This window comes from Harpia harpyja, chromosome 15 (genome assembly GCF_026419915.1).
Source record: "Harpia harpyja isolate bHarHar1 chromosome 15, bHarHar1 primary haplotype, whole genome shotgun sequence".
In the NCBI taxonomy this organism is placed as follows: domain Eukaryota; kingdom Metazoa; phylum Chordata; class Aves; order Accipitriformes; family Accipitridae; genus Harpia; species Harpia harpyja.
This window is the reverse complement of record NC_068954.1, coordinates 1872817-1891354: the sequence shown is the minus strand read 5'-3', so window position 1 is coordinate 1891354 and position 18538 is coordinate 1872817. Positions and strand designations below refer to the sequence as shown.

General features: G+C 47.5%; 1 protein-coding gene across 5 annotated transcripts in view; it reads left to right on the top strand.

Annotated features, from left to right (window-relative positions):
- NCOA1 (nuclear receptor coactivator 1) overlaps positions 1-18538 on the top strand; it is a 184977-nt gene that overhangs the window by 93739 nt on the left and 72700 nt on the right. Inside the window, exon 1 of one of the 5 annotated variants that reach the window (XM_052809162.1) lies at positions 1945-2138. The exons of the other annotated variants lie outside the window; for them this stretch is intronic. The gene's annotated coding sequence lies outside the window, so the exon portion shown is untranslated. Of the gene's footprint in view, positions 1-1944; positions 2139-18538 lie in introns of those variants that run through there. 5 annotated transcript variants of the gene reach the window in all.

The following is an 18538-nucleotide window of genomic DNA, read 5'->3' as shown; positions in this document are numbered from 1 at the left end:
TTTTCTCCATGGTTGTAGATGAAATAGGGTCTTCATTTGGGTGCTGGGTTTTTGGTAGAATTACACTCTAATTACAGCTCACAACCCTTTTCCTTCTTTACCCTTGTGCCATCTCGGTACAGCTGGACCACATAAGGTCTCTGCAGTCGATGATCAAGACTGTATTTATTATACTGTTGTTTGTGGCTGTAGTACCTGATTTTTTTAAATTTTTTTTTTTTTTATACACCTCAGTGTTACTGCTGCACATTGCCTGACATTCTTTCCTGCATTTTGTCATATTCTCTGCTTGGCCATTCCACATTTGTGGTCCTGCAGGCTCTACCGTGCAAGTAACAGCATCCTCCCTGGACAAAAAAAATCATACAATCATAGAATGGTTTGGGTTGGAAGGGATCTTTAAAGGTCATCTTGGTCCCCCTTCAATGAGCAGGGAAAACGCTACCTGGACATTGTTCTTTAATTAAGTTATTCTGCAAATGTATCTGTATAGGCTTTTAGTTCTCCAGGACTTCCTTCCATGTCTTCCTCCAGCTCTTTTTTTCTACCCTTTTTCCTCTTTTTAAAAAAAATTTCTTTTATTTTTTTAAAGTATTCAGGCTTTTTTATTCCTTGATATAACACAGCTGCAGTGACTCCAAGCATTTTGTCCTTTGCTGATTTCTTCCTGAGCATCATTTCTGTATCTCTTCATCCTATCAACACACTTTATTTCAGGTTTCTTGTTGAAGTTTCCTCCCTCTGTGACTTTTTGAGTGCTTTCTCCTCCTGTTCTTTGATGTCTATAGCTGTGCTGTGCAAATCCCATGGTGGAAATGGTTTTGATGAAAAGAATTTGAGAACTGATGTTCCTTTAAGCAGGGCAGCGGAGCAGGGACCTTCCTCAGGGTCCCCGAAATCAGACGTTCAGGTGCCACACTGATGGCAAAACCGAAAATATTTGGATCTGGATCAAAAGAGCCATTTTACAGCCCAAACATCTTAAGGTTCCTGTTTACTTTTGTTTATGCTATTCAAAAAACCCCAACATCCAGACCTTGATGGTGCCTGTGATGTGACTCAATATGAAGATACAGCGAGTCCCCATGTTCCTGCTTGTTGGGGGTGGTTGGGACCAAGCCCCCCCTGGACACAGGTCCCTTTGGTGGAAAGCAGAAAGGTGACAATAGTTTGTGTTTTGTTTTTTTTCTCCTGAATTGTGTTTTTTTTTTGTTTCCCCCCAGCTCCATACATGAGCCAGGCTCATCCAAAATTCTAGCAGAAAATACTGTCTGTGGTGCACATCACTGCTGGGGAAAAGACCAGTGGGGGGGTCCTGATCACTGCCAGAACGATGTGCAGCCTGATCCTGCTTTTATCCTACAGTCACCTGGATGTAAGTCCAGGCTGACATTGAGAGGAGCCCTTTTCCCAAGCTGGAGAATAAAAAAGCTGCTGCTTTTAAGTGCAAAAATGCCTCTTTTTGATGGAGCAGCCACAGGCTCGGTCACCGGGCTGGGATGTGGGAGGTGCTGATACAATTCAAGTAAAGGAATTTTTCTTGCACCTTAGTTTCTTCTTCTGTGAAATGGTAATTTTTCTATGATATAGAAGAGGGCTATAAGGCGAAGTTTAATAACATTTGTGGTACATTCAGCTAGCATGGTGCGTTATAAGGACTCAGGGATTAAAAACCTGCGTTGTGTCTGAATTTAAAAAGAAAAAAAGCAAACTTGCTTTTGATTTCAAGAGGTTTATTATCCTTTTTTTTTTTAATACGAGAGTCCCTAGGACGGGACCACTCCTGTTTCCAATCACAGCAAGCTGCAAGCATTGCTGCTCTCGCTCGCTCCCGTGCCGTCGGAGCCGCCTGGCAGGTGGCATCGGCAGCGCTCGCTCGGCGCCGGCAGCGTGCGTTGGGTTTCATTATCAGCCAGCCGGTGCGGGAATCGAGTGGGAGAAGCTGGCGGCGAGTCCTTTCGCCTGCGATGGCAGAGGCACCGTGTGCCGGCGGGCGCTGAAGGGCTCGCCAACCCCCGGGGAGCACATGGCGGGAGCGCGCGGGAGCGAGCGGGAGCCGGCGAGCTTCACGGCAGCATGTTCGTCATCGGGGGGCTGCGCAGCCGGCGCTCAGAGCGGCGGAGCTGGGAAGCTCTCAGGTAAGGGACGATGGCTTCTTCCTCCTAAGGTACCCCTGGGGTTGGTGGTGGTTTGGCGGCGGGTTTGGGAGCGAGCGGTGGGGTGTTCGCACGGCCAGGCTCCCCGCGCTCCCCTGCTGCGAGCTGCGTGGGATGGGAGGGGGGGGAAACCTTTGCTGTCACTTTTATTCAGCATTTATACAACAGCGCAAAGAAAAGCCAGCGTCCGGCTAATGAATGATATTTGCATTTTCTGAGGCCGCCTTCCCTCGGGCATTTTACTTCGGATTTCTTTTATGGATTGAACTTTGCTGAGGCTGTTTTCGGTGCTGCACCCTTGCGCGCAGCATTTCCAGCGTTGAATACAGCCGTGCGCTTGTAGCAGAATGTGCTAAGTAGAAAATGACGTATTTCAACGGTGACCTTGAAAATCAATGTGTAAATGTTTAAGCTGGGTAGAGCTAGCATGCATCCTCACAGCGACTTGCAGAAGTAAGGACATTAGTTTCTTTTTTTAAAAAGAAAAGCGTTCCTCGTTAAAAGAAAAAAATGCTGATTGCTTAATGTTCGTTAATCATTGATGGAAGAAGTAAAAGCAGCAGATGAAGTTAATGATTTCACATGTATGTGGGTTCCCTTTAGCAAAGCGTTACACAATTTGAAGGAGCTCTTCCCCTTTGAAGTTCGCGTAGAGTTGCTGTGTCAGTGAGCTCTCGCACGAGGTTTGATGCTTGAATTTCTCCTGCCCTTAACTCACTCCTTGGGTCCAGGACCGTCCCTGCCTGCGTGGCAGCAGCACCCGCTGCCCCAGAGTAGCTGGATTACGCAGAGTGAATAAAAATACAGTCATCGCCTCGAGCCCGCTGCGTGGGGGAAGGTGTTGTAGGGCTTTCCACCGTAAATCTGACATCGACAGTGCCTTGGTTTTGATGTACATCACTGTAACAGGCTGGAGTGATGGAGAAGATTGTTTAGGATTTATGTAAACCTTTAAAACCTTGAAGTAAATTATAGCCGAAGGCACTGCTACACCTCTCTTGAGTGGCACGAGCAAATTCCCATTGCCAAACCTGGATCTATCTTTTTTTTTTTTCCCAGTTGTTTTTTCTTTTGTTGCTGATGACATCAGTGCATCACTAAATAGCACAAGAATAAGGTCCAAGCATTGGGTATTGTGATGCTGCTCTTGAGTCTTACATCTCCATCTGCGCTTTCAGAGCTCTTTTGTTCACCCTTTTAAAATATTTTGTGTTATTGATGTAGGTCTTCCATCAAAAAGGGGCACCGTGGCACTAAAAGAACCTCTTTCCGTTAAAAACTTAGGATCCAGACTGGTAAGGCAGAGTAGCAGAAAGTATTGTGTGTCTCGTAGAGGGGCAAATTGATTCTAAAGACGGTACAGGGAGATGATGATTTGCCAAGAGGATTGAGAAGAGCTGGGACCTGAAATCTCAGACTCACATCTGTCATGAGTTCGTTGTTTCTCTGTGATATTTGCTTTTTTGTATTCTCTGCTGGGCTCCTCGTACCTATCCTCTAGCAGTTTTATGTACGTGTTGATGATGGTGGTGACCAGGGTGAAATCTCAGTTAACAGCATGTTGTGGGAAATAATGCTTCAACATTGCATCAGTGATGAAGCAAGTCTCCGTGCAAGACCTTAAAACAGGGGAAGGTGATTTTGGTTTGAAATAAATCTGATCCAAAATGGATTTCACAGATCCATACTCACGTTGTCATATCCACACAGTCGTGGGACCAAGACGTGTTGGACACAAGCTGCTCGTGCCCAGGGGGTCAGCGCAGGATTCCTGGAGGTGGGATGGAGATGCCAGCTTGTGTGCTTCTCTCACCTCCTGGCTTCTTCTGAGGGTTTGCATGTGCCTCTTCATGCCTTGGAGGAGCTGACAGCAGTCAGTCCGTCCACCCTGTCCCATCGCAGGATTTACCTACTCTTTTTTGTCTCCTGACCTGGCTCTCCTGACACGCTGCAGGTAGATGTGTGCTGAGATCTTGAGGACCTGTTAACCTGGCTACCATCAACATCTGCCATTTTTTAGCTCCCCTTCTGCTGTTTCTTCCTTCTAGTGCTTCTGCACCCACCATCCCCATTCTCCCAGTCAGATTAGTCTGAATATTCATGGTTCTCCGCAATTTTTAGTTCCCTGGTCCTTACCCAGCTCTGGGACGAGATGGAGGGACTTGACTCTCTTTGCTGTTGTCGTTGGTCCCGTCTGGAAACCCAAAGGAAGGAAACTGTTGTTTTGTCCCTTTTGAGTGGACAAAACCAGATCAGCTCTGATATTTGGAGAGGTCACCCTGGACTTGGGTGGGTGAAGCAGGCAAATGGTTTGGTTCATCGACACGTGCTTTGCTTGGTGGCCAAGAGGATGCAGGATCTGCATTGATACCAGCTGAGGTGGAGCATCCACTGTGGCTTGGGCTTGCCATGATGTTGCCAACCACACCAGCAATAGCGATGTTGCTCCAGCACCATCAGCCCATCGCTCCCAACAGAAGTACAGGGCATCCACGTGTGCCGGTTCCCGGTGCTCCAGGTTTTCTGTGCTTGCTCGTGGTGGTGAGACATTGTGGGTCACTTTAGATACTTCGATCAGCAGAGAAAATAGGTGGTGGAGGACAAAACCCCTTCCTGCAGCTGGGCAAAGCTCCAGCTGGGCAGCTTTTTTGCAGTGAAGGTCAGGAACCAAAACCACGGAGCCAACTCTCTGGTAGGTCCCAGCATGTGTAGGGTGTCCATGCCATGGGCTTGGGGTCTGCTGGTTGTCATGGGACATCTTCCTGGGGCTGTTCAGGTCGCTGTGACAAGCAGCATTGAATTAATTACATTACAAGCCGGTAGATGCCTGTTTGCAGGATCAGAAATGTTTTCAAAATCAACCGTTTCCACCATATGCCATTTTGGATCTCTGAGTTAATGCTTGAAATGAAGAAAAAACCCAAAACTTAGCTTTTGCATCATGGCTGCTCCCAGAACGACAGCAGGAAAGCGGGGCCAGGAGCTGAGCACTTCCTAACAACTTGCCAGACTTTTAAAATTTTCACACTTTGTACTGTAGGCATGTTCATTGCTTAATTAGTTTGACTTTCATTATTCTTCCTGGCAAAAGCCATCAGGATCCAAAGGTTGTTCAAAGGGCATGAAGTGGTGCAATTATTTTTGCTCCTTTTTTATGTTTCCTAGCAGGTTTGTATCTCTGACATCAGACTCGGGGGAATGTGATGCTGAAATGTCCTTGTGTACCTTGCTTTTGCTAACGGTTGTTTTGAACATGTTTTAGCCTGACTTGTCATGGAAATGTTGGTTATGATGCTGAACATGGCAAACTTAGAATTTTTTTAAGCGTGCTAATAGTTACCACCTCTTTTAATGCTACTGTGGTACTACGAGTGCAGCTACAGAAGTTTAAAAAAAATGTCATTTCCAACAGAGCTGCTCCTTGCAATGATCCCTGGCTGTGTACAAGGCTCAGCCCCTCCCCAAAGCACTGTTCCATCACCCTGGGCCTTAGTTAGTGAGTGGCATTGAATTTCCCCCCCCATCTCCTTGCACAGACCGATTCAACTCCTCAAGGCACCAGGAAGCCCCAACCCCATTTCTCCCTCTTTCTGTTCCCAGAAAATGAAGATCTCTGTAGCCAGCAGGGCTGCAGAGGAAGCAATTGGTTGGAAACCTTAATTATCAAGACTGCTTTTAATCAAGTGGGTAGCTTCAACCATGAAAGTAAAATATTTGTGATGCAAGGTGTGGGATACGGCGTTATCTCCCGGATCCGATGGCTGGAAGTGGGGTGTGTGACGCTGTGCTGGGTTAGTCTTGGCTGCAGCCGAGGTCTCTGCCGAGTGAGATGGGGCTGGGCTCCCTGCGAGGTCCCACGATGGCCCTTCGCTTTGCAGGGCTCTGACTGCTTCCGTCCTCCTCCCGTCTTCATGGAGGAACCTGCTCTGCTCCAGGCTTTTTGCCAGACAAGGATCAGGTATCCAGGGTAGGCTTAAAAAGTTTGTCTTCTTAGAAAAGGCTTGATGACACCAGGATACGTGGAAGGGCGGGTGGGAGAGCTCACCACGTTCATCCTCAGCTCCTGTTTCTCCTTGCGGTGGTTTCCAGCCAGGGTGAGATCCAGCTCCGGACTGGAGCAGGGCTGTATCTGCATCGAGAATTTCCTCTTTTCAAACATGATCAGCGCGATGTGCCGTGTCTTCTTATGACGTGCCTTGCCTGAGGCTCCCAAGTTACGCAGGTAGCTGTCAGCGGCTTTTAGGATCCCGCCCCGTGCCGATTTTATCCATGCTGCTTTCCAGACCTGTCTAGGATTTGCACACAAACAGGAGGGACGTGGTGTGTGTGCGCATGTCTGAAATTAAAAGGAATTATCTGCTATGGGATATTATCTGCTGTTCACGTGCTTGGGTCTGTGGTCAGAGGTCCCAGAGGACTGGGAAGGGCACCTGGGCACCAGTTTGCTGCAGGTCAGCCACATCTCCTGCCATCACACAGCCCAAAGTGATGAGTGGATGTAGCAGCAGCGCTCATGACTGGTAGATTTTTGTCCTTGCACAGTGTGATTTCCAGTAGCATTTTCCACCCGTAGCTTCTCCACCCGTGGCTGTCATCCTCCAATGAATCCACTTTTGCCCACGTCATTGCAAAGCAAGTGCCTGTCCGTCTGCTCAGGCAGCTCCTGAAGCAGTTCCCCGCGGGCTGAGTTTTGTAGGGGCTGGTGTTGGTGGAACGTTTCCTGAGGGGCAATAGGATTTGTGGTCGGGTTTCCTCCCCCTGTATTACTCATTTTCTTTTTAAGACCTGGAATGTATCATTTAAAAGTACAACCTGGCGCTGCATTGGCAAAAGCTGTGGTCCTGGAGGGTGATGTGCAAACAGGGAGGGTATCTGAAGTCACATCATGACTTCAGAACATGGGCAGAAAGGATGTCCAAGGAGGACAAGGGACATCAAGCAGGCGTAGGGTGTAGGGGTGCTGCTTTGCTGCTCTTCGAGCCGTTCTGAGCCATGCTGTCTGCCCGCTGCCCTGTTAAATCTTCCGTGGAGCAGTTAGGCGGGAGAAGAGGGATGCTGACTGCGATGGAGGGGACGGAGGCTGGAAACTCGAGAGAAAGGGGGTGTCTGCGGGGTGTTTGGGCAGTGCTGGAAGAGTCAAGGTGCCATCCTGCTCGGCAGCAGTGTTAAATAAGAAAGCAGTGGATGATGAAGACTGGTGCCAGCGGGGTTTGGTGGTTAAAACGCCAGATGGCTTCCCCCCCCCCAAAAAGCCCAACAGTTTGTGAGCACAGCACACTGTAATGTAAAATGGGGGTAACCTCTGCAAAGCAGCTGAAGTTAATTGTGTCCTCCTTCCCCCTCCTTCCCCTCCACTACATTCCCTACTGCCTTATTTACCTCTTAATTATATCACATCTAAGTGGCTCTGTAAATACCTCAGGGCAGGGATTCTTGTGTTTTGGAGGCGTCTGCTGCAGCTGTGAGTGATGGTAATAAGGGATTAATAATGATGCAACAAGCTACAACTTCGCCTCCATTGCGCGCTACTGTTGCTGGGTGGGGTTTTTTTTTTTTTTCCCTTTTCCTCCATATGGTTAGTCTAAAATATCAGCTGAGAAGAGAGGGAGGTGTCTTGAAATCTAAGCCCCACACAAACGAAGATAACTGAAGATGGGAAAAAAAAAATGATGTGTATTTTTGAAGTGGCATTCCCTGCAGTTTGCCCAATTCCTCTCTAAGAGGGGTCTCTCCAACCTTGCATTTCACCCCTCCTCATTCTGCTCGTGCCCCTCATGCCTTGTCCTCCTGCTTTGCCTTGGCACATCATCGTCGTGTGTTGGGATAGCTGTGACCTCTGCAACTCGGAGGCAGAGAAGAAAAAATCTCAAGGAGGACTCTAAAGAGCCAGGTAAGCCTCTGCCACCAGCCGGAGGATGGTGCCACCACAGGCTGGCAGCCCAGCAAGGTGGTACCCACAAGGATGCAAAAGTCCTGGTCTATCTTGCTCAGGTTTAGACCGCAGCATTTAATTTCTGAGCCTGACTTGAATATTGGTTGGTGTCTCAGAGGCAGGTCCTGGCTTGCTGTATGGCCTCAGTCTTACCATCTCACAGCCCCGGGGCGCTTTTGCCATATGATGTGTTTTCCTTTGGAAGCGCTTGCAGGCAGCGGCCGCTGCATCCTACCTGTAGACCCTCGTGTAACGGGTCCCTAGTCTTGCTCAGGACCTCTAGATATTACTATAACGCAAATAAATATTACGGAAACCAACCCATCTCCTAAAGTATTACCTGTCATTTGTTGCTTTTCCATTGCTTTCTAGAAAACACCTTTTTTTTTGTAGTCCCTCTGCTCCTGGATGCCCGAGTATTTGTAATAAGCAGGAGCAAGCGGCTGCTCTTCAGAGCCTTGCTTGGGCATCAGCGGCAGCTCCCGGCTCCCCTTGCTCCAGAGCGGCAGGAGGTAAACGCAGCTCGAGTTTGAAGGTAATGAAACCGTAGTTCTTCGGATTCAGTGTCAGCTGCGGTAACCCGCGGTGTGATGCCGGTGGAGGAGGAGGCGGCGGCTGGGGGGCTGGTTCTGCCCCCCAGCTGGGATGCGGCAGGGGGGTGCAGGTCAGGACGTTGCGGAGGTGTTTTGGAGCTTCTGCTGTAACACTAGCAGGCATTGCCAATGGTGGTGAAGGGGCTGATTTCTGAAGCAAACTACTCTGCAGTCGCACTCATGAAAGTAAAAATAAACCTTTTGCTACCTACTTCGTTCCTCTTCCCAAAGTGGGATCCTGCTCTAATTAGTCTAAATAATTCCTGTACCTCTCCTGCCATCCTTCTTGGGAAGCTCCTTGATGATCTTGCTCTTCCAAGTCAAGACTCCTCAACCGAGGTCATCTCGGTTTGAAAATCCCCCCCTTTGCATCCACTGTACGGATCACATAGGGACCGCACAGACAGCGGGATGTCATATGCAATCCAGACCTGTTGAGTTCAAGCAGCTTCTCCTTTTCACTGGGGTTTGGTCAAACTACACCCACCTTGTTGTTTTAATCTTTTTCTTATAAATCCCTTTAATCCCTTTGTCATTCATGCTGCTCTTTTAGGACCAATTGTGGCTATCTGTCTGCCGAGAAGGTGATCTCAGCTGTGCATAATCCTCTGTTTGCTTAGCTAATTATGCATAGATAGCTACCAACGCCGTCTAAAACCCCGAACCCTTCATTCTCCATGCTCTGCTGACTGTGTCCAAATATCCATGAGCTCTGCTATGTCACTGATGCATTTTGCCTAAGTTCCCATCCAATATCTTGCTCTGTATCATCTGACTACTGTTAAATATTTAAAAAAAAAATAACATAACACCACCCCAACCCAGTAAATGGCAGTAGGAGCCACTTCTCCCCGTAGCTGAGGTTATTTCCCCCTGTGGCTATTGATTAAAGTTGTGCTTGACTGAGTTTCATTTTGTTTCTTGCCTGTATTTTTCAACTCCCTGGGATGCTTCATAATCCATTTTTGTTCTCAGCGATGGTTACATCTCTTCCAAATCTTGTATTGTACACAAATTTCAATAGCTGTCTGATCCCTAATTAAGTTAATAAATAGGGAAAGGCTTAGCAGATATCCTGAGAGCACCATCAGCTACCTCCTGCCTGTGCTGCTGAGTGATTTAGGAGGTCCTCGGTGATGCTCTGCAAACCTTCTCTGGCTGGTGGAAGAAGAGCTCGTGCTGGGACTGCTCTCTTTGTATCTCAGTTATCATCTGCTTGAGAGCGAGATTTGGCATGATACATTGCTTATTTTCTGTATGTTTTGAAAACCCCACCCCACTGCAGGCACTCAGGAAACATCAAGGATGCAGCCACGTTTCTGTAGAGTAAGGTCATCAGCAGGTGGCATCAGTCTTCACCCCCTTTGGCAGCAAAATCCTGTGGGATATGCTCTAGAGGCTGGAGGCTTTCCTTCATCCTTGTGAGGAGAAACACGGTGACCCCATCCTACCTTCTACAAGCAGGTGAGAAGGTGGTCTCTGCCCTGGCTCAGGCACCAGCTGTGATTCAGAAGCTGGTTGAGATCGTCCGGTCACAAACGGTCTTGTGTAGCTCTAAAATCTGCACAGATGAAAGGCAGACATGCCGCTTCTGTCGTGCATCACGTAAACTTGGGTAGGGGATAAGGACGGAGCTGGTGGCAGCTTGAGGATGTTTCTTTAACACCAGTAATCCCATTATCAAGGAGTTTCTCTGCGTAGATCTTCAGTGGGTTTCATAAGGGTTTGGCTTCATTTGGAAGAGGCTGTTAATGCTTTATTTTTTAAGCTGTATTTTTCTTTCTGTGTGGTTTTATTTTTTTAATAACTCCCTATACGGCCTTTCAAAAGATTTACTTTCAGCAGAAAAGAAACCAAATTCAGTGGGGTTTTTTCATTCTATCTTACTAATGGCTTTCCTTCTCCATTTAAAAAGCTGCAGCACAGCACTTAGCTCGTCTTGCTGATACGGTTGGTTACGTGAAGGTAGGACATTAATTGTGAAGGTGAAGCACTCACTGGCTTTGATGGATTGTTTGCTTTGGTCGGGCGTAAATTAATGGTCAGTCCTAATGTCCCGGTGAGCAGAACCTTCTGCCTGTGGCACCACATCCCCATTCGTGTGAGCATTGGTAGGACCCTCTGAAATAGCAAAATAGAGGTTTGAGTTTTCTCAAGTCCTTGAAATGCACTGGGCAAAAAATGCCTTTCAGAACAGCAATTAGTAACTTGTTTAAATAACTGGAAGATGCTGGTCGGAGAAGATTCGGGTTGTGTCCTGGAGCTGGGTTGAAAACCCAAGCTCTGGGCTCGTAGGCAGCACAGCGGTCACTGAAGCACCGTGGGGATGGATGTTTTGCACCGACGGTGTGCTCATGCAGCGTCTCATGCTGCAGGGGGGGTGGGGTGGGGCTGTAAAATTAGGGAACTGTTTTTAATAAGAGAAACAGCATTGTTTGGGTTTCCAGGTTGCAGCGTGTGGAAGTGCCTTCATGGTCACTTGGAGCTGCTGAGGAATTTGGAAGTAAAATCCATGGAGTGCCATGCATACCTAATAATATGGGGAAATAATCAGATCCACCTAATGAATCATAGAATCATAGAGTCACAGAATGGTTTGGGTGGGAAGGGACCTTTCAAGGTCATCTAGTCCAACCCCCTGCCATGAGCAGGGACATCTTCAACCAGATCAGGTTGCTCAGAGCCCCGTCCAACCTGACCCTGAATGGTTCCAGGGATGGGGCATCGACCACCTCTCTGGGCGACCTGTGCCAGTGTTTCACCACCCTCAGCGTAAAACAATTTCTTCCTTATATCTAATCTGTATCTACCCTTTTTTAGTTTAAAACCATTACTCCTTGTCCTATCGCTACAATGGCTGGGGTCCCCGAGTGTAATGCAGTAATTGCCCCTGCAAAACAGCGGACTGCAGCCCTGTGCAGCATCTCAACAGGCTTTTTGCTACGAAGCAGGGGTCCCACGACCCAGCTGGAGATCAGGCTGGAAGAGGCAGAGCTGCTGCCTGGCTGCCCTAACCCTTGGTGCAATGCATCTTGCTTTGGGTTTTTCCAAGAGCATGCATGGGCTTCTTGTGGTGCGTGGGCTTCCCGCAGCTGCTCGGGAGGTGGCAGTTGTGACTGTCCCCCATGGGGGACTTTTGCTGGCAGCGGTCGCAGCCCTGGGTCTGCACGCTTCCTCCACGCCTGCTTGTTGTCTCTCTGGGCTGACATCTACCCTCTAGCGCGGTGGCGGGTTGTATTGCTGTTGTTGTACTGTTGGGGAGCAAAGAGCATGCGGTGGAAGGAAATCTGCTCTATTGGCTACCAAAATGCTAGCAGGCTGCAGTAAATATCTTTAAATTCTGCAGTAATTGCATCATGGAGTGGTCTCCATGGGGAAAAACATGGATGTGCGGATGGGGTCACCATCATCCCTGCCGATTGTCGGTGAAGGGAGTAAATGGTGGCATGTTCGGTGGTGACTGCCGTGCCTGGGCTCCTGCTCATCGTGCTGTCAGGGGTTAATGGTTGCTGCAGGATGGAAGCGTTGGGAAGGAGTCCCATCAGAGCCTCCCGGGCTCACCCAAACGCTTTGCGTGGTGGTGTGTGTCTCTGGCAAATGTAAATGACTGCCCTTACCCAACGCCAGATCTAGATATTGGTCCAAAAAATTAACCTGAGTGTGATTCACCACCAAGTTTTGCTCAGTCCATAACTGGAGAAGGGAAGTAAAGTTAAACCAGTCCCCTTGTGGCATCCCAGTGGGAGTGAAGTCCCACTCCCAGTGCTCCAAAGAGATCCTCTGGGTTGGAGGGTACAGGGAGCTCTGGTTGACACCTCTGTCCCTGGTCTACACCCAGTCCAGGGGGTTGTGCATCACCACACCCTCTTTGGTCCTCTCCGTTGTGTTCCTGGGTGTCTGTGTGGTAACAGAAGGGTATCGAAAGGTGGGTTTGGGGTGGAGGATTGAGCCCAGAACCCTTTGGGTTACACCTCAAATGTGGGTAGTAGGTAAGGACTTTCGGGAAGCACACGGTTACTGTAAGTCCCAATTGAGGCATGCAAGGCGCCGTCCAGTGTAGACATTTTACCTTAAGATTTTCTAAAGCTTTGTCTTAAGCAATCAGGCTTTTTATTTATTTATTTTTAATTCTATGGTTAGAAAAAGATGTGCATTTTTTCATCCTTTAACAAAATCCTGGTGATGGCCAACACTTTACCATGGTGGTTAAACTATGATGATATCCAAACCAGGATGATAACCCTGCCTCATCTGTTAATCCTCAGATAGTTAGGCAATCTAACTAGAATTTTATAATGAGAGAGTGATCAAGGGGTTAAAAAATACACTCTTTTATATTTTTATTTTTGGTGTGCTTATTGAATCTTGGTTAGCTCTTTGAGCTGTCACCTTCCAGACTTCTTCCATGGCAGCCAGCCGGCAGCTTGCATCTTCAGAAGTGGCGCCGTCAGTCAGGAATTTAGCATCAAGTCTAATAAAATTGATTAATTTATTCACAGGGAAACCATGTCAATCTTTTCAAACGAGCTCTATAATGCAGTGCTTTGTTTTGGGAAGTGAAAAATTCTCTCCAGTAGATAAAATGTCATTTTGGAGACAATGCCAGAAAGGCTTTTGTCTGACTCTTGCTCTTCATGAGAGCTCAGAGATGTTGGGGTTCCTGCAGCCCAAGGTGTTAGTATACCCCCGCACAAATCTGAAGGGTCTCCTGGGCTTTTTCAGCCTCACGTTGGACCTGCCTCTGTGGTTTGACCTTGTTGCTGAGTGAGATGACAGTAGACTGCACCAGAAGACAATAGACTGTCTTCAGGAGGCTTGTCCAGTTGGAGAGGGTGTTGCAACTCCTCTTCAGGAAGGTTTCTGCTGCTTCTCAGTGTGACTCATATTCTTGACATTAGATGTCTTGATTTGGCTCTTCTTCACCCTAGCAAGAGCCCACGGCTGTTGAGCTCAGTAGGGCCGTGTGGAGGTGACAGCAGTGAGAGCTTCACCAGACCATCATTCTCCTCTGAGATGTGCTGTTGGTGGAAAATGGTGATGCCCCATCCCTGGAAGCGTTCAAGGCCAGGTTAGATGGGGCCTTGAGCAACCTGGTCTAGGTGAAGATGTCCCTGCCCATGGCGGGGGGATTGGACTAGATGATCTTCAGAGGTCCCTTCCAACCCAAACCTTTCTATGATTGTATGACAAATTCACATCCCACTAAGATGAATGGATGTCAGCTCTTCTCAGGATTATGTCTTGCTCTGGCTCATTTGACCTTGCTGCCTTGCCTTTTTCTTTCCCAGTGAAGACTGTTATTGAGGGTTTCTTCTGTCATCTCTTCTTTTCCGCCCACTTAAGTCTTTTCACATTTTCACAGCTCCCATTTGTGATCCTCAGCATTTTGGCTTTCCTCTCACAGATGAATTGAAGCTGGAGAGCGCAAGGGAATAAAATAAACCTACACAGCAATGTGAGCATCAGAAGTCCTACAGAGGGCTTAGGAGAAGCAGACCAGAGGTGGACAATGGAAACCAGAGGTCTCAGGCCATGGTGGGAGAAGCAGAGGGCAATCTGTCCTGTTGCTTGCAGTGACTTTTGTTGGCTAGTGCCAGAAGCACCTGCAGATATTGCTGGTGGTGGGACCATGCAGGAGAAAGCAGAAGTAGTCCAAAGTGTTTGACTAAAAGCAGGACAGATGTGAATAAACAAAATAAAGCAAGAAAGAGCAAAAGAAAAAGGGGAAGAATTAAAACTGGCCAGAACTTCTGCTGATATAATAGCCCTCTTTTAGATACCCTCAAAGCATGGTTAGAAGGTTAGTCATTAGATCTGAGGTCTCAGCCCTCCCTCCAATTCAGCTTCTTGGCATTTTTGGTCTTGTCAGCGGATGTATTTTATATCGAGTCAGTGTATGGTGTCTTCCTTTCTGTCTGATCCACCAGAACTCAAGCTCCTCACTCAGACATGAAGGGTACGGCTTAATCCAAAAGCTTCCCCCCACCGGGATTCCTCCACTGTCAGGAAACATCAGTGGTTTTTGCTGAGCTTATGACTGAAGTTGACCCAAAACAAAGGCATGGTGGGCATAAATTGCTGGATTTTAAGGAGGAATTTTAGTTTGCCTAACTGCAGTGTAAATGATAATTAAATATGCTTTGTGCTCAAAAGATGTGGAGTTGTGTGGCTGTTTGGGAGCTGTCAGGGTTGCCATTTCACACTGTACCTTCCTCGAAACATGTGGTTTGGATGCACTTCTGGAAGATGGGGTTGCTGTACGTCCATCACTGGCATTACAGTGGCTCTTGCTGGGCTGCTGGAGTATTTGCTCTGCAGCTACAGGCCAGCGCTCCGGGTTTGTCCTTTAATCCATGCATTTGAGGTATCCAAGATATTATGCAAGTACAGAAACATGTAATAGCAAAATTAGGGTTGTGTGTGTATATATAGATAAATCCTCCAGATTTTGGCCAGAAGGGATCTGTAGCCCAGCATCCCCCTTACAGCAGGTCCATAACCAAACACAACGTGGTTACAGCAGGCTCACACGGAGTATGGACCCTGACGCCACTCTGAAAAGGGCTTTTTCCCCACTCCATCCTGCTCCCTGCCTTCTGGTCGAAGGTGTTGGGGGTGGCTTTGCCGGGGAAAGCGGTGGGCTTGCCGGTGGCCAAGTGCCGTCTCAGCTGGTGGGGTTCCTGTGCCGTGGTCCGATGTAGGATGCGCTGGTGCCTTTGCTGCTTGTGAGTTACGGTGATTTTTATGAAGCCACACGTGCTTGTGCTGCAGCTTAATTTGTGCTACATGAGAACCTGATGTATTTGTACATTCTGCCAAATACTTTCTTCTCCCCATAGAGAAAATTGTGTAATTGCAACATGTAATTCACAAGCGTAATATGAAACTAAGTGTGTAATGTTCTGTGACTGCGAGGGAATTAGCCTTATTTTTCCCTTTCAGAAGCTGTATAAATTAACCCACTTTTCCTATCAGTTACTGGGAGAAAAGGTTATGCTTCTTGCAGTTCTGTTTTGTATCTTATCTCTGTTGTAAACATTGCCAAGTGATGCTTGCTGGCATTGAGACACGAGCGGCTCCGCGAGGAAGACTGCTCAAGGATGGCAACTAAATTGCGTATCCATTTCTGGGTTCACCTCAGTTTGTGTTTGCAACATATTCCCATTATTTGTGCAAAGCAATTGCAAAAAAATAATAAATATATCTTTTTGCATTGAAAGAGCAAGGTTCCTGCTGGCAATGTAGAGAAGAGCATCCTTTCCCAGAGATGGGACAGAACTGTTGTAGCATGCAATGGTTGACCCTCGTGTGGGAGCCCACCACGAGCCCTTGCTCCCATGTATTTTTAAGCAAAGCATTGCCATTTTTACCATCCACCAGCTAAATTTCCCTCCCTCTCACTGGTGGTAGTGTACTTGGTGGCCCTAAAAGGAGGTGGACAATGAGAAAAATTGCTATTTATTATTAAAATTATACACACCGAACCTTGACTCGCCTTTTCAGCAGGTTTCTTGCATCGCTGCTGTTTCTCTCCGATGCTGTACATTCATTTATCTCGCCTTGCTACCAGTCTTGCTGCCTCCAAAAATATTAACCATGCATGATGCAGCCTTGGGGATCTGGTGGGGCTGTCAGTCCCGAAATGCAGAATAGTGAAAGAAATCCAAGCAGAGTGGCGCTTAAGCCCAGATCTTAAAGAGAGGCTTAAACCTTACTGCGTCCACCACTGTAGAGACCACTGCAACCAGCCCATCACCTGGCTGATGGTTCTTGTTCAACCCATGTTGGTTTGGTTTTCCCCTCCCGTGGACGGCTCCCGTGGTTGAATGCCTTTCTTCTTGTTTTTGGATATGCAGAAATATATGGATGCAAATGCTTGCGGAGTACGTGCTGACATTTGTGAGCAGCCCTGTAATAAGGCAGTTGGCGTGCTTTGGGAAAACAGCTGGTGTAAGAAGAAATTTGAATTTCTATTGGGCTTTTAATGAGGATAAAAAACAAAGCTGTTTTAATACTCTGAGATCTTTACATGGGCTTAAAATACCTGATCGGAGTAATTTTCAAGGGAAAATGATGCATTGTCGTCCTTTTAAATGGACTTTTCCCATGGGCGTGGCAGGTGGTGGTGGTGGGGTAACTCAGCTGATGCGGAGTTATGACCCATACAAATTGAAAATATTTGGTGGGTTCCCATCTTATCTAGCACCAGTGCATCTGTCTCTTAAATGTCTTTCATTGCCTTGTTGTGCTGCTGAAATGAATTCAGGCTTGGTTTTGTCTAGAATCTTGGGAAGAGGGTCAAAATGGAGAGGGGAAAAAGCCATGGCTGAGAGTAGGTGGGCACCTGTATTGACCTCAGCCTTGGAAAGGAGCTCCTCATCAAGAGGAACCTCAGTAGCAAAATTTCATCCCCTGCTTGCTCGTAGCTCAGTCTGCTGAGCCCTGGGACTGTGGTGAGCCTCAGGGTTTCCCAATCCTGAGCACTTGAAGATGGAGCTGATTCCAAATAGCGAGGACACTGGGTAGTCACACCAAAGGTGTCCTGCCTGGGGACATGGATAGTCCCATGGCAGCAGCACGGTCCTACCCCAGCTCTTACCAGCTGGTGGGGAATGCAGCCACGGCTCAGGCAGGAACAACCTCAGGAGAAGGGGATGAAGAAGTACCAAAGCAATGCACAGATGAGTTTCACCAGCAGTGCTGTTCAGAGCAAGCGATGTGAGCAGAAACTTGATAGTACTGAAATTTCGATGGCTGTTAGAAAACTTTCTTCATGCTGTCATTTCAGATGGCAGCTTCTGGTGAGGCACTTGTGCTCGTTTCTGTTGTTTTTTTGTTTTTGTTTTTTTTTAAAGTTAGGTGCTTCAGTGTCATTATGGGTACCTATGGCCACTTCTGATCTCTTGAGTAAGGAATTATCTTCTGAGTGGCCACCCTCTGGGGAAGGCTTAGAAAAGCCTATAGGACAGTGTGTTTTAGCAGGAAGATCTTGAGCTGATGCTCAAAGTTGCTAATAATTAATCAGCAGCATTTCAGTGCTCCAGAAATTAATGTGGAGAGGTGAGGTGCAAGATGGCACCTTCTGAAGGCTTTGTTGGAGCTGGTGGGCTCCATTCCCTTCACGATGGTGGCAGCAGCATCAAGGACAGTGGCACGAGGCAAGTCATCCTTTTTAGTTTTCCTATATTTTTTGTACTGGAGTAGAAGGAAAAGTTTGGTTTCCATGTTTTTGTCTTTCCCCTATGATAGGATTTAGTTTGGTTTGGTGCCCAGTCGTTTGTCCAAACAGCCCCAGAGCTCGGAAGGTGAATCGTAGAAAGTTAGGACAGGTAGCAGAGGCTGTGGGTGATCGTTTACTCCTTAAAACCCTCCATGGTGCAGCGTGCTTCTTACCAAGCTTATTTGCTTTATTTTGGGGGTGGGATTTTTTTTGGCTTCCTATTTTCTAGCTGTCATCCCTGTACTTGGCCATGTGAGGGGATTCACAGTGGTAGCATGGAGATGCTCAGACAGAAGTGGGATGTCGGGGGGTTAGAAAATCACAGTCCCTGCCCCTCCAAGTGCGCGATCTAATTAAGACAGACAACAGATGGCGACGACAAACAGATGTGGGTGAGCACCAGGTAACAAGGAGATGATTGCAATTAGTGTAATAAGCAGCACATCAGTTATCTCCTGTCCATTGTATTTTAGCTGAGGTGAGTTTTAAAGAGAGCTTGGGAAAACAACAGAGTGGCGTGGTGGATTTTCAGAGTTCTCCTTAGGCATCAAATATTGATTTCCCACAGCTGGATTATTCATTTTCATTGTGCTAAGGCAAAGCCCTTTCCCATATTTTCCCATTCATTTGTAAAACA